Source organism: Dasypus novemcinctus, chromosome 2, assembly GCF_030445035.2.
Source record: "Dasypus novemcinctus isolate mDasNov1 chromosome 2, mDasNov1.1.hap2, whole genome shotgun sequence".
Classification (NCBI taxonomy): Eukaryota; Metazoa; Chordata; class Mammalia; order Cingulata; family Dasypodidae; genus Dasypus; species Dasypus novemcinctus.
In genome coordinates this window covers 25,004,394-25,024,588 of record NC_080674.1, presented here as the reverse complement: position 1 = coordinate 25,024,588, position 20,195 = coordinate 25,004,394, and the positions used below count along the sequence as shown (strand labels likewise).

Below are 20,195 nucleotides of genomic sequence, written 5' to 3'. Positions count from 1 at the left end.
GGGATTCACAAAATTTAAAGTGTCACAGATGCCCACTGTCACAACTCTTCTTCAACATTTTATTTGAAATTTTTGCCAGAGAAATTAGGCAAGAAAGATAAATAAAAACCATGTAAATTGGAAGGCTTAAGTAAAACATTCCCTATTTGCAGATGTCCTGATCTTATATACAGAAAATCCTGAAAAATCTAGAGAAAAAGCATCAAGACCTAAGAAACTAATTCAGCAAAGTAGCAGGGAACAAGATCAATACCCAAATTCCAATACTGCTTATGTACACAAGCAATGAAAAGAACCAAATATCTAGGAATACATCTAAACAAGAATATAATGTACTTGTACACAGAAAACTGAAAAGAAAAAGGAAAAAAAAAACACGGCTACAAGAAATAAAAGAAAACCTAAATAAATGGTAGGACATTCTGTGTTCATGGTTTGGAAGACTAAATATCACTAAGATGTCATTCCTACCCAGAGCATTTTATGGATTCAATGTAATCTCAATCAAAATTCCAACAATCTTCTTTGAAGAAATGGAAAAGTCAATCATCAAATTTATATGGGAATCTCAGTAGCTAAAGCTATCCTGAAAAAGAAGAATGAAGTTGGAGAACTTACACTTCCCAATCTTTGAACTTATTACAAACCACATTAATCAAAGCAGCATGGTATTGGCACAAAGACAGACCTATGTAATCAAATTGAGAGTTCAGGCATCAACCCTCACAGTTATGGCCAACTGAATTTTGACAAAGGGGCAAAGAGTTGCCAATTTTGAAAGACTAGTTTTGTTCAACCAAATTGTTCTAGGAAACTATTAATAGATCTCCCTTTATGAGGAAAAAGAAAAGGTAACTAAAAATTGAGGCCCCTTGTTTGGCAGCTTGAGATTATTTTATGAATCCCCAAATGAGAAAGATTATGCTTGTAAACTGATCTATTCCTCTGGGTGTGATAAACTTTGTTGCATTTAACTCAGATGTGGTGTTTTTGATTAGATTACCAGCTAAGATTAGGTCTTCGGTTTTACTATGTCAGTGGGCATGACTCGGGTTGAGTCTCTGCCCCCCGGTTGGGTCTGATCTAAATGGACACTCACACAGGAAGAGAGGACTCTTGTCATTTTTTTTTATCCTGCTATGCAACAAAAAGGAGAAGGCTCAAACAGCTGAGCCCCGGGAAGGATGATATATTTTGTTTGACAGCTTACAGCTAAAATCAGGAAGAAAATAGAATAACTAAGATTGATATAGGAGGACTGGAAAGAAACAAGCCCTATGCCAGGAGAGAGACTACAGGATTGGTTCAGCACAAAGCCCCAAAAGTCTGGGCCCACAATGCCTCAAAAGGAAGAGGAAGTCCGAAGAAAAAGGCAGAGACCAGCCAGAGATCAGCGACTTCAACACATAGTAGCTGACTCTGGTGAGAAGGCAACCTTGAGTTGGACTCTTTACGGCCTTGTAAATGTAAGCTTTTACCCGAGATCTGGTATTTTGCATCAGCAGCTCTTTGGCAGATTAATGCACCTAGTGGAGCAACCCGGCTCCTGAGCATGGGCTTGGGTCGGCATAGTGTCAGACACAAGCTTATTTTATTGGACCTTGCAGAAAGGAGAGAGTCTTTGGTGGCAGCAGGACAAAGAAAGAAAGTGGCACTCAGCAAAGAAGTGGGAAAATGGGGGGCAATAGATAGGGTCTCAGAACAAAGACATTTCATAACAAAGTTACATAAATGGGGTCTGGTGATTTTAATGTAGGAAGAACTGTGCAGCCTGGAGAAAATTACAGTCTCTGTTGCCATCTGTACATAGTTTCCTTGTGTGGAGGTTTGTTACATTTTAGCTTGTATCCTAGGACATGCAGGTGGCTGTGTACTGTGGGCTGAATTTCCCTAGCGAGGTAAGCCAAGTCCCAGGACCCACTGGACCCTCATACCTAGATAACACTTTTTATACAAAAATCACTGCACAGTGGATCAAAAACCAATATACAAGGGCCAAAACTATTATATTCCTAGGAAAAAAATGTAGGAAGTATCTTAAGGACCTGTATTAGGTAATGCTTTCTTAGACTTTACTCCTCAAGTATAAGCAACAAAAGTAAAAGATAGGTAAATGGGACCTCATCAAAATTAAACCCTTTTGCACCTCAAAGGACATTATCTTAAAAGTAAAATGGTAACCAACACAATGGGAGAAAATATATGGAAACCACATATCCAATAAATGTTTAATATCCTGAATATATACAGAAACCCTTCAAATTAACAACAAAAAGACAAATAACCCAATTTAAAAATGGCCATACTTACTTGGCAGGGGAGATACCATGATCATGAAGGTGGTTTTCCCAGGGCAAGGCTTATAACCATTGCACTCCAGATGTGTTGACCCCCACAATTTCCCCAAATACAGGAACCTCAGCTGCATAATTTGTGATAGTGGAGGACTGCATCCTCATTCTCCCCTGTGAAAAAAGGGGGGAGGGACAAAATACTTGACATTTTTACAAAGGAGATGTATAAATGGTGAGAAAGGACATGAAAAGATGCTCATCATCATTAGCCATCTGGGCATTTCAATTCTAAACTACAATGAGATATGATTTCATACCTATTAGGATGGCTGCTATTTTTTAAAAAATGGAAAAAATACAAGTTTTGTAGTGAATGTAGAGAAACAGGAACACCTGTTCATTGCTGGTGCCAATGTAACATGGTGCAGCCACTCTGGAAGACAGTTTGGCAGCTGCTCAGGAAGCAACATATAGAATTACCATGTTATCCAGTAATCCCACTACTAGATATATATCTAAAAGTATTGAAAGCAGGGGTTCTCTCATGTATTTGCATACCACGGTTTATACCAGCATTATTCACAATTGCTAAAGATGAAAGAAATCCAAGTGTCCAACTTATGAAAGAGAGAAATAAAATATAGTACATACATATGATAGAATATCATTCAGTCATAAAAAGGAATGAAATCCTGAAACATATGACAACATAGATGGACCTTGAAACCATCATGTTGAATAAAATAAACCAGACCAAAAGAAGGACAAATATTGTATGGTCTCACTGATTTAAAATAATTAGAATAAGCAAACTCATGGAGTAGAATCTACTACATAGGTTACCATGGGACTGGATGGGGTAAGGAATTAGAAGTTAATGCTTATATATACTGTATAAGTTTCCTATTTGGAATGATCTAAATGTTTTGGTAATGGATGGTGGTTAAGTTAGCACAATATTGTGAACATAAGTAACAACCCTGAAATGTATATCTGCCGTTAAATGCTCTACCACTGAGCTATATCCCTGAAATATATATCTGAATGTGATTAAAAGGGAACATGTTAGATTGTGTATGTGGTAACAGAATAAAAAATTTCTTAAAATCCATTGAACTACATTATGCAAACAGTGAACTCTAAGTTTATTTATGGACTGTAGTTAATAGTACAATCTTTTAAATGTGCTATCATCAATTGTAAGAAGCTTTCACCCAAATGCAAGGTGTTAATAATAGGTTTGTATATGGGAATCAGGTATTTTATGCATGATTGGTCTGTAAACCCATAACTTATCTAATAAAAGGAGAAAAGGAATTTAAAAATAGGAAAATGCATAAGGAGGACATTCTCTGTGGGACTATTCCAATAATTCAGGCAATGGATAAGGCTGGCTTGGATTTAGATGTTAGCAATGGATTTATGCATCTCAGGAGCAATATCGACATTCTAGCCCCATATTTTTCCATAGAAGTTTTAAACTTTAAAGAGAACATTTTCTCTTTTTTATTAGCTATTATTTTTCCTTTTTTAATTTGTATTTTTTTAAAAGAAGGTTTAGATTGCATAAATGTTACATAGAAAATATAGGGAATTCCCTTATAACTTCTCCTTCTCCCACACATTTCCCCGTTAACAACATCCTTCATTAATGTGGTACATTTGTTAGAATTGATGAACACATATTGAAGCACTGCTACTAACCATGGACTATAGTTTACATTATGGTTTATACTTTGCCCTGCACAATTTTATAGGTTTTGACAAAATATATAACGGCCTGTAGCTGTCATATCAATGTCACTCAGGATAATTTCAATGTCCCCAAAATGTCCCCATGTTATACCTATTCCTCCCTCTCCCTCCCCTCAGACCCTCTGGTGATCACTGTCTTTATATCAATATTACAAGTTCTTTGATTATTAGAGTAATAATAAGTCTAATTTAGTCCATATTTCATTGCCCCCTGTGTTTAGAACATCATCTCTTGCAATTTCATTTTATCCTCATGTTGGGTAGAGTTCATTAGCAGATTTCAAGGCATCTCTGAAAATAAGTGTGTCCAAGACCAGCTATAAGATACCTCTTTCTAAACCATTCATTGTCTTGAATCCTGGGGAAGGATTTTTAATTATAAATTGCCCAATATTTTTTTCCTGCATCCTGTTTACCTTTTATAAAGCAGAAAAGCAAAATGAAAAGTCGAAAAATATCATTTCTATGTATAATCCAATGAGGTACAGATAATTATTTTAAACAAATATTTCAATTAAACAAACAGTTCAACACAAATGTGTTCATAATCATGCATATTTGTGCATAATCATGAAAATTATTTTACCTTCTTCAACCACTACCCCCTTTGCTTCATTTTCACCTATATTTTCTTTCTCTTCTTTTAGTACCATTCCAAAATTTTAAGTGGCATAATTTTTATACAAATCATAGAACTAATCAATATTTATTCTCTTAACAAGATAGAACCTTAGATTTCTACATCAATCTTTGAGATTCTCAGTCTAATTTTCCATATTGCCTGCTACTTAAATCTACAATGTCTATAAACTCTTTGCATTTATTTATCAGTATTGTGTATTTATACTATTATTATTTGCTTTCAATATTTCCTTATATTTAGAAATATATTGCACCACTACATTTCCTTACTCTTGTTTCTTAAATGTTAACTTCATCTTATTTTTTAATTGCCCTTCATTCTGAAGGTCACCTTTATTTATTCCCTCAATGATTGTATGAATAGTAAAACCTTTTGACTTTTATGTCAGAGAAAACCTTTATTAAATTTTAAGTCTTAAGGACATCTTTTGGAAAATCCTAATGCTAAGAGGTCAATATTTTTCTGGGTTCATTAATTATGCAGGGATCCAACTCTGAGTTTTTCTTCATGTAAAGGGGTCTAAGATTTTAGAAGCTATACCCCAATATATATTATAATCTCAGTATCTAAAACATTTATCTTGTTTCATTATTTCTTTGTTTCAGCAAGCTTAAAGGTCCACTCATAGTTTCAGATAACGGGAGTTTTATTTTCTTCATTACAAGCTTTCTATATATTCTGTAAAAGGACAGCTGCTCCCTCTGCAGCGGCATAGCTTTGCACCTTGGTGGGGAAGCTGAAAGCAGGGCAGGCTTCTCACATAAGAGTAATGCTGCACTTAGTTACAAATTTTGCTGCTACACAGTAAGCGCCTTGAAAACAAGGATTCTTTTGACCTTCGAATATTGAACTTAGAGCACTCCCAGAAAATACATAGCATTTGATACAGTTGATATATCAAAGTATTTGATGAATAGGATATTTAGGATTATGCTGAAGCAAATTGAAAATAATCAGTTGTCAGAGATGACCTCAAAAGTATTTTTGATTGGACAAAAATGTTGGGTGAGTATTTTCCTCCAGCAACCAGAAATACTTTAAGTATAAAAAAAACATTTTAAAAAAGAATAAAAAATTATGACTGCCACAAACATTCAAATTGATTAAGCAATGAAAGATTTATCATACTTAGAACATTTCTTCAGAAGACATATCATTCCTTATCGTAGCATATTACAAACTAATTCAGATATTATTCTCTGGAACATAAAATGTAATTGAAAGCTAAGAGCACTATCAGATGAAAAACAGAAGCTTTAGAGGGAGCTTTATCTGAGACACATGAAAGGAGATAATTTCACTCTAACCCATAAAATGAATCTTATGCAATTATTTTGCTTCTGTAATAATCTCTTCATTAAAATTTATGTCCCCTATAATCTCTTATAAACCATATATTAGTAAAGACATTATTTTTAAAAATCACTTAAGTTTTAAACATCTTTATAATCTATTTTGTATCTAAGTGTTATGTGGACATGCCATTATAGATTCTGTCGACAAAGGAGAATCATGAGTTTTCTGCCTTCCAAACTGAATTAATTAAAAATATATATTAAAGGCAAAATAAATCCACAAAAGACCTGGGTTATGGCAAGAGTGCCATATGTTGACCAAAATATGTGAAATATTTCTTGGAAATAGAAATAGAAAAACAATTGGTACTGCCTGGTAGATAATTATGCATTATTAAAACTCCCAATCCTAAATAACTTTAAGAGATGACTCAACAGGTGAAAGCAATTCTTCTCAAAGGAACTCTGCAAGAACTCTGAGTTCTTCATTGACAAAAGAGAGTTATCATATTACATCTTGCCATGCTTTGGAGAAAACTTATAGTGTCACTAAACTGGTCCTCCCATTATCTTCCCTCATGTATTAAAGTATCTTACTACAAAATTAACCCCAGGAAAGAATCAGGAAAAACAATAGTGGCATCTTGTTTGTCCTCAATCCAAATGAAAATATACTTAAATTAAATCTCCCTGTCTGTATCATGGTGACTTACTCAGAGAACCCTGTATTAATTCTTCCCAATATTTATTTAATACATAAATCTTGAGGGCTTACAATATTCAAAGTACTCTTTTAAGCACTTGCCATTTATGAACAAGCAAAACAATAATCCTTACTCTCATGAAACATATATGTGGCAGGAAGCAACAGCTAATTAATTAAAAAGAAATACAGATAAGTAAATCATATAGTATGCAGAATATAATGAATGGTAAGGGCAGAAGAGTAGAGACTATGTTGAGAAGAAATTGGTGTGAAAGAATGGATAGCAATAAGGTGGTTAGGGTAGACCTCAGGGAGAAAGTAAATATAGCAAAACTTGATGATATGTATATGAAAAGAACTTTTGAGAAAATAGGACACAAGGAGTGGAGACAGAAAGCAACTGGCATATTCCATGAAAGCAGAAGGAAGTGTGCCTAAAGAGAAAGCATGATTGCCCTTTAGTAGGAGATAAGGCCATTGTAAAAAGTTGAACATTTACTCTAAATAGTGCATTTGAATGGAGTAGATGCATGATCTAGCATTCAAAATGCCCTCCCAGTTTTGTGGTAAATAGCCTAGGGTAAGGGAAAAACATGAAGCCTTGGTATTAAGCTTTGTCACTAAACCATCTGAGAAATAAAAGTGACTTGGATTAGACCAGTCTGATATGAAAGTGTGGAAAGGTTATCAGTTAAAGGATTTTTAAATGACGGAAGAAATCACAAAAAGGCTTTTAGAATTCATCTGCTCCTTCCCTCGATACTCCCCTCAGTCCTGTGGATAATCCAACCCAACCCCCACACCCCACTTCTCCTCTCAAACCAGCACGGCTGAACCCAATCATGTCACTGTACCACTGTCATGCCCGTCCACTGCCCAACCTCACCCTTCCACCTTATCATAGATTTTGCATTGACTCACCACCCTCGATTCCCTTTCTGTCTCCTATAACCCTACCTTCCAGATGCTAGCTCTGTGAGTCTGCTCAATTAGCTTAATTCATAACAGTGAGCTTCAAATTGAAAACAGGCAAGAGGGAAATGGAGAAGTAAAAGATGATTTCAAAAGTTAGCCTGAGAAATTGAGCCACTGAAAGCTTCTAAGCCTGAGCAACTAGTTTGCTAATAACTGATTAGAGATTTTGGAAGAAGCAAGCACTGTGGGCAAAGCAAAAGTTCTCTTATAGACACATTAAGTTTGACCTGTCTATTTGACATCCAATTAGAGACATTGAGTAAGAATGAGAAAAGTGTAAAAAAACAAAACAAAACAGAATTTCGCAATTAGAGAAGAAACATACAAGAGTTCCTAGGCTCATAAATCTAGTACTTCACTAACATATAGATAGATGTTAAAAAAAATTGTATGAGAATAAATAACTTACAAAGGAAATGAAAGATGAATAGATGGGGAAAATACATGGCTCCAAATAAAACAGAAGCAATGCAAGAAAATAAAAGTTAAATTCTGTGTAACAAAGAGTTAAAGTTAATCTCTAAAAGAATAAAATATGTTTTTTACAGGACATAAACTCAAGTTTAAAAGTCTCTAGGGAATTTGGTTTGTTTGACATTAAAGAATATACAAAGATTGCAGAAGTTTAGCCTTTCTAGTATTATTTTGTGTCCCCTTATATTTTGTTATGATCATCCTCAAAGCAGAAAGTTACAATCATCCTTGAGCATCTCAAAGCAAATGTTACTTGGAGGAATGGTGCTGAAAGGCATTAGAAGAGAAGTCTGCTGTATGAAAAATCATGTTATATTATTTATAAATGACTCCTGACAATAATTCACTCTGCTCAGGCAATTTTGTATTCTCATGTATTTATACATTGACACATATTCTACTTGGTAAGCTTGTATCCCACGGGGTACAGGTGGTCAATTTTGATACTGTTCTACATGTATTGAAAAATTAAATAAATTGAGGTTGTAAGGTAGGAGACAGGTTCCTACATTAGAAATTTACAGATAAGCAAGAGGAGGAGGTTAGAATAATCTACTTAACAATGGATTAGAGTTGGAGACATCAGCATGGACTTATGTTTAGCTTAATATAGATACAGACAGTTATAGAAATTATGTATATACACACACAGGTTGTAATGGCAATAATACACACACATAGTTCCTTGCTCTATCAGCTGAAAGCAACCACACCCAAGTAGCAATGAGCATACTTGCTGTACTGACCTTAATTTCTAAAAACATTCTCCAATGAAAAGAGCCATGTCTGTCTCTTTAGAGAACTGGCTGTATCTAGACCTGGGGTTAAGAAATGTGCAACATAATCTTGGAACAATTTTTAGTACCTGAAAGTAAGAAATTGTCAAAAAATAACATGTAGGCATTGGTGCTCCTGAGGGCTATGGAGATACACAGGTTCTACAGTCATGGCAGTTGGCTCTGGAGTTCAGTGTCTTATCAGTGGGCCCCACTTTGGAATTTGTTTTCCTGAGTGTGATGGAGATGGACTCAGATGTGACCTTTCCACACATGCCTCTTCTGTTACTTTTACTGAAACTGTGATTGGTGCTGGGGTTGGTGTATACCCAGAAGCCTTGAATCTCTGGACTGTCCATGTGCCAGCTGGGCCCTGAGCCTCAGCAGAGTTGTAAATCTTACTCTCCTATTTGTTAGACTTACCCACGTCAGTTAACAGGGGAGTGAAGATGGTCAATCACCACAACAGGGAAACAAGAGTGCCTGCAACTCCAAGCAGGAGAATTGCATCCATCAACCATGTGGGTTCTAAGCCCCCTCTTGATATAGAGGTAGAGTGGACATCACCAATTCAGGGTCCACAGGATGGAGGAATAAAAGATGGATTAGAGTGGACTTACTGGTATTCTACTATAGAACTATTGTGACTAGTAATGGAAGAAACTGTATCATTGATGTGGAGAAAGTGGCCACAGTAGTTGTTGAGGACTGAGGAAGGGAAGAAGAGATGTGATGTGGAAGCATTTTCTGGACTTGGAGTTTTCCTAAATTATATTGCAGGGACAGATGCTGGACATTATATATTCTACCATAACCCACTGAATGTACTGCAGGAAAGTGACAATTACAATGTGAACTATAATCCATGCAGAGCAGCAGGGCTTCAAGACGTAGTCACCAAATGCAATGAATGTGCCTGCAATGATGAAGGAGGTTGTTAATGTGGGAGGAGTGGGGGGTGGTGTGTGGGATATGTGGGAACCTCTTATATTTTTAACGTAACTTTTTTTTTTTTGCGATCTATATATCTTTAAAAAAATACAATAAAAAATATGTCTGTGTGTGCTGCTTTGGTGCCCACCTAAGCCACTTGCCTAACACTACCCTTTGACCTAGTTAATTAGCAGCTTTCCAGTCCTGGGACATAAATTCCCTTAAACCCCAATCTCCCATCTGAGACTACAACCTAAGCACGCACAAAACTCTGCCAAAACTCACAGGTGGTCTCAAGTGAAAAGCTTACCATCTTTACTTCCCTCCGAACTCAAGTACCTTTCCCTTGTCAGGAACATTTACTTTAAACTAACCTGCCTTTAACTCCTGTTGGAAATCTACTAAACTCTATCCATGAACCACAACAATGGCACTAAACTACACATCCCTCTTGCACTTGTGTGCCCCACTTGCTGGTTGAACCACCCAAGCTTATCACACTTCCCCAGAACCCTCATGGCACCCTTCTCTCTTTCTGGTATCTATGATTAATGAACTATCCTTTTTTGTGAATAATGACCTTGGTTTCCTATTGTGTCACACCTGACATCTACCAGGACTCAAATTTAAATTTCAACTTAACTAGTTTGGAACAACAAATAAAACTTTGGGAGGTTTCCGGCAAGATGGTGGCAGCGTGAGCTTGCCTGGTAGTGTCTCTGCAGGGGGCGGCTGGGCAGCGTTGAAGGCTCTTTGGGACCGCGCTGTTTCGGGGATTTTTGCTGGTTGGAAGGTGTCTGGACGTCAATTCGGTGGGAAGGTAACAGAGAGGATACGTCTATAATATATAAACGGAGGTCCCAGCTGGGCGCGGGAAGTTCCCTCCTTGGGTGGGCGGGGCCGCGGTAGCGGGCGCTCCTGCAGCTCCGGAGCCTCGGCGGCCAGGGTTTTTGTTTTTTTTTTCCTTTTACTAGAGGCTTTGCGGTGCTGAGAAATTCGCGGATACTGGGCTGGCTGGTGAGGGATTGTTGGGACAAGACTCCTTTGCAGATTGATTTGCGGAGACAGACGGTGTTTCCCTGTGAAGCGGGGGACGTTTTAGCCTCCGGACAGGGGGGCTTCCGCCTGGAGCCCCATCCCCACAGGTCCGGCTGCCGATCTGCAACGGAATTGGATTTTGGACAATAAGGGGACACAATTGGGAGACTGTTGTAGGGTGCAGTGAGGGAGGAGGACACGTCTGGAAGCAGATTGGGGAATATTTTGCGAAGTTTGGGATTTAGGATCTTAGAGTCTGTTTTCGGCGTTTCCAGCTGAAGCCCACCCCACCCGGCGGGGCTTGGGATCTGGGTCATTGAACTGGCCGTGGTGTAGAGGCGCCCTCAAGTGGCCGTTGCGTGTGAGCACAGGGAGGGAGCTGTCCAAAGGCTGATACCCTGAGGAGTTAGGTGAATTTCAGAGATCAGACATTCAATATAGAATTCGCCGATCTGGCTTCCCCCACGGGGCTGGCACCCAGCTACGGGGATCCCTGAGGGCTGTGTTGCACTGCGGGGCTCCTAAGCTTTCTGTGGACCAGATTTGAGGTTGCCAGGTCTGGGTCCCCTGGACTCTGGCGGTCCACACCCCAGACTCACACCTCTTGAGTCTTCAGTGTCTCAGACTTTCCACCCCCGAATCCATCACGCCCTGGGGTCTACCTGGGGTCCTTGAGTGCTCTGGACCTTAACGTTGGCGTTTTATCTTTATTGGTTCATATTGTTTTGTTTTTATTTTCACTTTATCTTATTTTCTACTCTTTTTGACGCCCTGATTGCTAAGATTGCATTATCCTCTAGTCTTTTCTCCTAGCGTGCCCCCCAAAGTCCTTTTTTTTTTTTTTTTTTTTTTTTATATATATACAGTTATTTAGGGGTTTCTTTGCTTGTTGTTTTAGATAGTGTTGTAATTGTGACACGTGTATACCTGAATCTCTCTTCGCCCTATCTGTTCCCCACCGTGTGCCTATCCTCTTTTTCTTTCTTTCTTTCTTCTTGTCTTTCTTTTTTTTCTTTATTATAATTAGTGTTTTTTTTTTCCGGTTTTCTCTTTCCCTCTTGTCCCTCATTTTCCACTTATTTTATTTTAATTCAAGTACACAATAGGTGCTACAGGGAACACCTCATATTTACTGGGTTTTCCCATCCTCCACTACCTCATTTCTGTGTGAACTGATTTAGGCTACTACACTATCCCCCTTCCCCTGCATCTTCATATCCACTATCATCTACTGTCTCTCCTATATTCCACCCCCCACCTCCCATTCTTTGACCCACAAACTGTCTAACTCTTAATTTCTAATACCTTTGTCCTGTTTTCTGTCTGTTATCCACTCTTGAAACTATTACCTTTCTTTTCTTTTTCCCTCTCTCATGAAAACAATAGCTTTGTAGTTCATACCATATTCTGCCTATATTCAGTCATCTACTTCATAAAAGGTACTCTACCTACAGCTATAACTCTATACAATCTACATGAATCTAACCTCCATCCTCCCAGATCTCATATTCTTGCTTTGTTAACATACATTACTAATACTACTTTACACTTTTCCCTTGCTGACACAATTGCCTTTCCCCAACACTAATACTTTCTTCTAAAGTGAACTTAACCAACAACAAGTAACTTGAATAAGAAGAAAAAAGTGACAAAGAGAAGATATAACACCTATGCAAAAATAACAACTAATTAACCTCCAAAAGTAGACAAAGAAGCTAAGGAACTGATTAAATTCGACAAAATAAAGAGATGACCAGAAAGCAACAAAAATCTACAAACCAAACCAATAATCAGGAAAACATGACTGAATCCAATCAACAAACCAATAATCACGAAGGGGAGCAAAACTTGGCACAAGCAATGAAAGAACTCAGAACATTTATCACCGACAAATTTGATGCAGTAATGAAAGAGGTTAACAACATGAAGACATCACTTGGAGGGGAAATTGCAGACATACGCAAAAACATAACAGATATGATGGGAATGAACACCACAGTTCAAGAAATCAAAAATACACTTGCAGCAAATATCAGCAGGCTAGAAGAGACAGAGCAGAGAATTAGTGATGTGGAAGACAGTACATCAGAAATCAAACAGATAGTAGAAGGGGTCAATAAGAAGATAGAAAAAATCCAATTAGGATTTAGGGACCTGAATGACAATGCAAAATGCTCAAACATACGTATTATAGGCATTCCAGAAGGTGAAGAGAAGGGAAAGGGGTCAGAAGGAGTGTTGCAGGAAATAATGGCTGAAAACTTCCCAAATCTACTGAAAGAGACAGATGTCCATATCCAAGAAGCACAGCGCACTCCACAAGTCATAAACCCCAACAGGCCCACCCCAAGACATATACTTATCAAATTATCCAAGGCTCAAGACAAAGAGAAAATCCTAAAAGCAGCAAGAGAAAAGAAAACCATCACATACAAGGGAAGCTCAATTAGATTAAGTGCTGATTTCTCTTCTGAAACCATGGAGGCAAGAAGACAGTGGTATGATATAGTCAAGGTACTAAAGGAAAAGAACTTCCAACCAAGAATACTCTATCCAGCTAAACTAGCATTCAAACATGATGGAGAGTTCAAAATATTCACAGACAAACAGAAACTGAAAGAGTATACCAACAAGAAACCTCCCCTTCAAGAAATTCTAAAGGGAGTTCTGCAGGAAGAAAGGAAAAAACAGGAAAGGCAAAGTTGGAGGAGAGTATAAGACCAACAACAACAACAAAAAAGACAAAAAAATATATACAAACAAAATATGACAAACACAAATCCAATCAAAATATGGCTAACACAAATAATTCCTTGATAGTAATAACACTGAATGTCAACGGATTAAACTCACCTATCAAAAGATTCAGACTGGGACATTGGATAAGGAAATATGACCCATCCATATGCTGTCTACAAGAGACACATCTTAGACCCAGAGACGCATGGAGACTGAAAGTGAATGGCTGGAAAACAATCATACAAGCTAACAATAACCAAAAAAAGGCAGGAGTAGCTATATTAATATCAGACAAAATAGACTTTAAATGTGAAACAATTGTGAGAGACAAAGAAGGATACTACATTTTAGTGAAAGGGAAAATCTGTCAAGAAGATCGAACAATCATAAATATCTATGCCCCTAACAAGGGTGCCTCTAAATATGTCAGGCAAACGCTGGAAAAACTAAGTGAAAGTATAGATACATCTACAATTATAGTGGGGGATTTCAATACACCACTATCAAATCTGGACAGAACATCTCAAAAGAGAATCACCAAAGAAACAAAACATCTGAATAGTATATTAGAGGAGCTCGATCTAATAGACATATATAGATCGCTACACCCAAACACAGCAGGATATACATTTTTCTCAAGCGCACATGGATCATTCTCCAAGATAGATCATATGCTAGGCCACAAAGAAAGGCTGAACGAATTCAGAAAGATTGAAATCATACAAAACATTATCTCTGACCACAGTGGAGTCAAGCTGGAGATTTGCAAGGGACAGAAGCCCAGATTTCACCCCACGATTTGGAAATTAAACAGCACACTCTTAGAAAAACAGTGGGTCAAAGAGGAAATCTCAAAAGAAATCAATGACTACCTTGAAACAAATGATAATGACAACACAACATACCAAAATTTATGGGATGCAGCAAAAGCAGTACTGAGAGGGAAGTTTATAGCCATAAATTCATATATCAAAAAAGAAGAAAGAGCAAAAATTGAAGAACTAACTGCACATTTGAAGGAACTAGAAAAACAACAACAAAGTAACCCAACAGGAAGAAGAAGGAAGGAAATAACAAAGATAAGAGCAGAACTAAATGAAATAGAAAATAAGAAAGCACTTGAACAGATAAACAAAACCAAGAGCTGGTTTTTTGAGAAGATTAACAAAATTGACAAACCTTTAGCAACACTAACAAAGAAAAAAAGAGAGAAGATGCAAATACACAAAATAAGAAATGAGAAAGGCGATATCACCACTGACCCCACAGAAATAAAGACTATCATAAGAGGATATTTTGAAAAACTATATTCCAACAAAAATGACAATCTAGAGGAAATGGACAAATTCCTAGAAACACATAAGCAGCCCATATTGACGAAAGAAGAAATTGATGATCTTAACAAACCAATCACAAGCAGAGAGATAGAATCAGTTATCAAAAATCTCCCAACTAAGAAGAGCCCAGGGCCAGATGGTTTCACAGGTGAATTCTACAAAACATTCCGGAAAGAACTGACACCAATCCTGCTGAAACTATTCCAAAACATCGAAACGGAAAGAACATTACCCAACTCCTTCTATGATGCCAACATTACCCTAGTACCAAAGCCAAACAAAGACATCACAAGAAAGGAAAATTACAGACCAATTTCTCTAATGAACCTAGACGCAAAAATACTCAACAAAATACTTGCTAATCGTATTCAACAACACATTAAACGTATTATACACCACGACCAAGTGGGATTCATCCCAGGTATGCAAGGATGGTTCAACATAAGAAAATCAATCAACGTAATACACCATATAAACAGATTGAAGGAAAAAAATCACATGATTATATCTATTGATGCAGAAAAAGCATTTGACAAAATACAGCACCCTTTCTTGATAAAAACACTCCAAAAGATTGGAATACAAGGGAATTTTTTGAACATGATAAAGAGTATATATGAAAAACCTAAAGCCAATATTGTTTACAATGGAGAAATCCTAGACTCCTTCCCTCTAAACTCAGGAACAAGACAAGGATGCCCACTGTCTCTGCTCCTATTTAACATTGTCTTAGAAGTACTTGCACGAGCACTGAGGCAAGAACCAGAAATAAAAGGCATTCAAATTGGAAAGGAAGAAGTCAAAATTTCATTATTTGCAGATGATATGATCCTATACATAGAAAACCCTGAGAGATCTACAACGAAGATTCTAGAACTCATAAATGAGTTTAGTAAAGTCGCAGGTTATAAGATCAATGCGCAAAAATCAGTAGCATTTCTGTACACCAATAATGAGCAAGATCAGGAGGAAATCAAGAAACAAATACCATTCACAATAGTAAATAAAAAAATCAAATACTTAGGAATAAATTTAACTAAAGAGGTAAAGAACTTATACAATGAGAATTATACAAGATTGTTCAAGGAAATTAAAGAAGACCTAAATAAATGGAAGACTATTCCTTGTTCATGGATAGGAAGACTGAACATTATTAAGATGTCTATCCTACCAAAACTGATCTACACATTCAATGCAATCCCAATAAAAATCAACGCAGCATTCTTTAAGGAACTAGAAAAACTAACTATGAAATTTATTTGGAAAGGAAAGAGACCCCGAATAGCCAAAGACATACTGAAAAAGAAAAACGAAATTGGAGGAATCACACTACCTGACTTCAAAACATACTATAAAGCTACGGTGGTGAAAACAGCATGGTATTGGCATAAAGAGAGACACATAGACCAATGGAATCGAATTGAAACCTCTGATATAGAACCTCACATATACAGCCACATAATATTCGATAAACCCACCAAACCCTCTCAATTGGGAGAGAGTGGCCTATTCAACAAATGGTGTCTGGAGAACTGGATAGCCATATGTAGAAGAATGAAAGAGGATTACCATCTCACACCTTATACAAAGATCAACTCAAGATGGATCAAAGACCTAAATATAAGAGCCAAGACCATAAAAACCTTAGAAAGCAGTGTAGGCAAACATCTACAGGACCTAGTAATAGGAAATGGATTTATGAATATCTCACCAAAAGCACGAGCAGCAAAAGAACTAATAGATAAATGGGACTTCCTCAAAATTAAAGCCTTCTGCACCTCAAAGGAGTTTGTCAAGAAAGTAAAAAGGGAGCCCACACAGTGGAAGAAAATATTTGGCAATCATATATCTGACAAGAAACTTATAACTTGCATATATAAAGAACTCCTATATCTTGAAAATAAAAAGATAAACAGCCCATTTAAAAAATGGGAAAAAGACTTAAACAGACACTTCTCCGAAGAAGAAATACAAATGGCAAGAAAGCACATGAAAAAATGTTCCAAATCTCTAGCTATCAGGGAAATGCAAATCAAAACTACAATGAGATACCATCTTACACCCATAAGATTGGCAGCTATGAAAAAAACAGAAGAATACAAGTGCTGGAGAGGATGTGAAGGAAGGAGAACACTCATCCACTGCTGGTGGGAATGCAGAAGGACCCAACCATTCTGGAGGACAGTATGGCGGTTTCTCAAAAAACTAGCCATAGATTTGCCATATGACCCAGCAATACCACTACTGGGTATATACCCAGCAGAACTAAAAACAAGGACACAAACCGATATATGTACACCAATGTTCATAGCAGCATTGTTCACTATTGCCAAAAGTTGGAATCAACCCAAATGCCCATCAACAAATGAGTGGATCAATAAAATGTGGTATATACACACAATGGAATACTACTCGGCTGTAAGAACAAACACACTACAAACACATGTGATAACATGGATGAATCTTGAGAACCTTATGTTGAGTGAAGCAACCCAGACATTGAAGGACAAATACTACATGACCTCAATGATATGAAATAACCAAGCTGCCCTAGATAGCAAGAGACTGAACGATAGGCTTACAGGAAATCGGAGGGTGGAGGAAGGATATGAGCCGATGTCTGCAGGGGTGCAATTTAAGACGAGAGGGTGGTAAGTATGAACACAAAGAAGAGATAAAATGGGGGCAAGGGGTTACCTTTTGTTGGGGCTTTACGGGTTTGAGGGTGCTTGGGAGGTTTGAGGTGGGCACGGTTGGGTAACGGTGCCCAAAAGTGGGGGGAGGGAGGGGTAGCATACGAACACAGGAGAGGGACAGGAGGTGGTGGAGAGTAAAATGCCGAGAAAATCATAACAAAATATAATAAAGAGGGTTACCTGTTTAGAATGCTCGGAGGGGAGGGTCTGAAGCAGGACAGGCTCCTGGGGAATGTCTAAATGCTCATTCTGCCAGAGTGGGTGACACCATGGGGTAGAATCCCAAGTAGTGAGAGTGGGGGTGGACCCACATCCTGGGGAGGACTGATGCCACCAAATAGAGGGAACTCTATCCCTCGAGAGAAAGGGTGGCCCCCAGGGCATTGGGGCAGTTGAGCAGGTTAGGCCCTGAACACTATTCCATCTATCTCTGGAAGTGGCTCCTCAGGAAACGGAGGTTGGCTGTCACTGTGGGCACCAAGGTGGAAGGGAAAATGGACGCTAAATGTGTGGAACCAAAGTAAATGGGGGGCAAGAGAGGAGTTTCTTGAGAGTACACAAGGATGGATATAAAACATGTAATATTACACCATAACATATAGGAGATGATAGACTGATAATGTAAACCATAATGTAAAACATAGGATAACTAAAAATGTAAAGAACTGTGTATCCTAAAGTATGCACCATAATGTAAGCACAGATATTACCTTGTTAGAAAGCTAATGTCTCAGACTCTGTACATCACTTTAAGTAAATATGATGTGAATAGGGTGTAAGAGTATCGCTGTGGAAGGGAAAAGGTTTTGTGATGGATGTATGGGAGTGCTGTATATTGTATATATGCATTGCTGTGGTCTAGGACTCCTATGAAGAAATGCTGAATAATTAGGGGGGGGGGGAAAAGGATAGGATGTGGAAATTTTTTCAAGTCAACATTCTTTATCTAAGTTCTTTATTTAACTTTATCCAAGTTCTTTATCTATCCTTTAAACCCATCGCTATATGCCATTCCCTAGTAAGGGACCATGACATTATATTGGGCCTCAAATTTCGGGGAGTTCTGGATCACAGAGTGTTTCAATAATGGCAAAGGAGGAATACTGGTATGGGATACCAATGACAGGTGATATATGGCTGACAGGGAGCTATACAGAACATATGTCCAGGGTACATGGTAATGATTGGATATACTCATGGTGGCAACAATTGGAAACCACAGCAGGGGGGGTACTGGGTTCCTGGCCAGTGGTGCTCTGTCGTGGTCCCTAGGGGAGCAGCGACAGTCTCCCAGGTACAGCGGCGGGGACCGGGAGGGAGTGAGGGTTCAACGGTGAGCCCCTGATGCTAATGATTATGCTTGTGAGCTGATAAACCTAAAATAAGAACAAGGCCTAGAGCAACATTGTGCCTGGGAATTTCCTCCTGTCAGCCTTCATGTTACTCAAATGTGGCCAGTCTCGAAGCCAAACTCAGCATGTAAATGCAATGCCTTCCCTCCAGCGTGGGACATGACACCCGGGGATGAGCCTCCCTGGCAACGAGGGACCACTATCAAATACCAACTGATGATGCAACTGGAAAAGGACCTTATACGGAAGGTTCAATGCGGATCAGCAGAATATCCATGTCTACATAAAATACCATGACTTTAAAATGCTGTTTGACCTAAAGTAAGGGGGAAATGGAAAGGAGAAATGAGTTTATATGGCTACGAGTTTCTAAAAAAGAGTCTGGAGGCTGGCAGAAGGATTGCCCTCATGCACAACTGAGCAGAGTCAGAGAGACAGATAAAGCAGATACAACCCCCAGATAATGGTTCCTTTGAAGGCTAAAGAGACCCATGAGAGTTATGGTCATGGCCGATGGGGTTAACTATCAGGGCAGATGGCCCCTCTTTGGAAATGGTGTGTATGTGTGATGAATCTGGACTCAGATGGGATCTCCCTTCATAAGTCTTTCATGCTAATGTGCCGGAGGTGCAGTTAACGTTGGGGTTTAAGATATATTTAGGGGATTTGAATCTCTGGACCGACAATGTGATAGCCAGGTCCTGAGCCTCAACAGACTCCAGCACCTACAATCTGATTTATTGGACTTACCACACTCAGCTAAGATGGAGTTGAAGAAGGACAATCACCACACCGTGGAGCCTAGAGTGATTACAACTGAAAATGGGAGGACTGCATCCAGCATCCATGTGGAATCTGAGCCTCCTCTTGACATAGAGGTGCAATGGACACAACCAATCCAATGTCCACATAGAAGAGGTGGCATGGAATTGGGAAAAGTGGACATGGTGGACGATGCGTATGGGGAAGGGCAGGAGGAGATGAGAGATGGAGGCGTCTTTGGGACATGGAGCTGCCCTGGATGGTGCCTCAGAGGTAATCACCGGACATTGTAAATCCTCATAGGGCCCACTGGATGGAATGGAGGAGAGTGGGGGCCATGATGTGGACCATTGTCTATAAGGTGCAGAGGTGCCCAAAGATGTACTTACCAAATCCAATGGATGTGTCATGATGATGGAA

At 38.5% G+C, this 20,195-nt stretch overlaps 1 non-coding gene across 1 annotated transcript; it reads left to right on the top strand.

Moving 5' to 3' along the window:
• The first annotated feature begins 2,302 nt into the window (after positions 1-2,302).
• Positions 2,303-2,466, top strand: LOC111763069 (U1 spliceosomal RNA). Its single transcript, XR_002796023.2, has one exon. It is a non-coding gene; the product is annotated as a U1 spliceosomal RNA (small nuclear RNA).
• Positions 2,467-20,195: the final 17,729 nt, after the last annotated feature.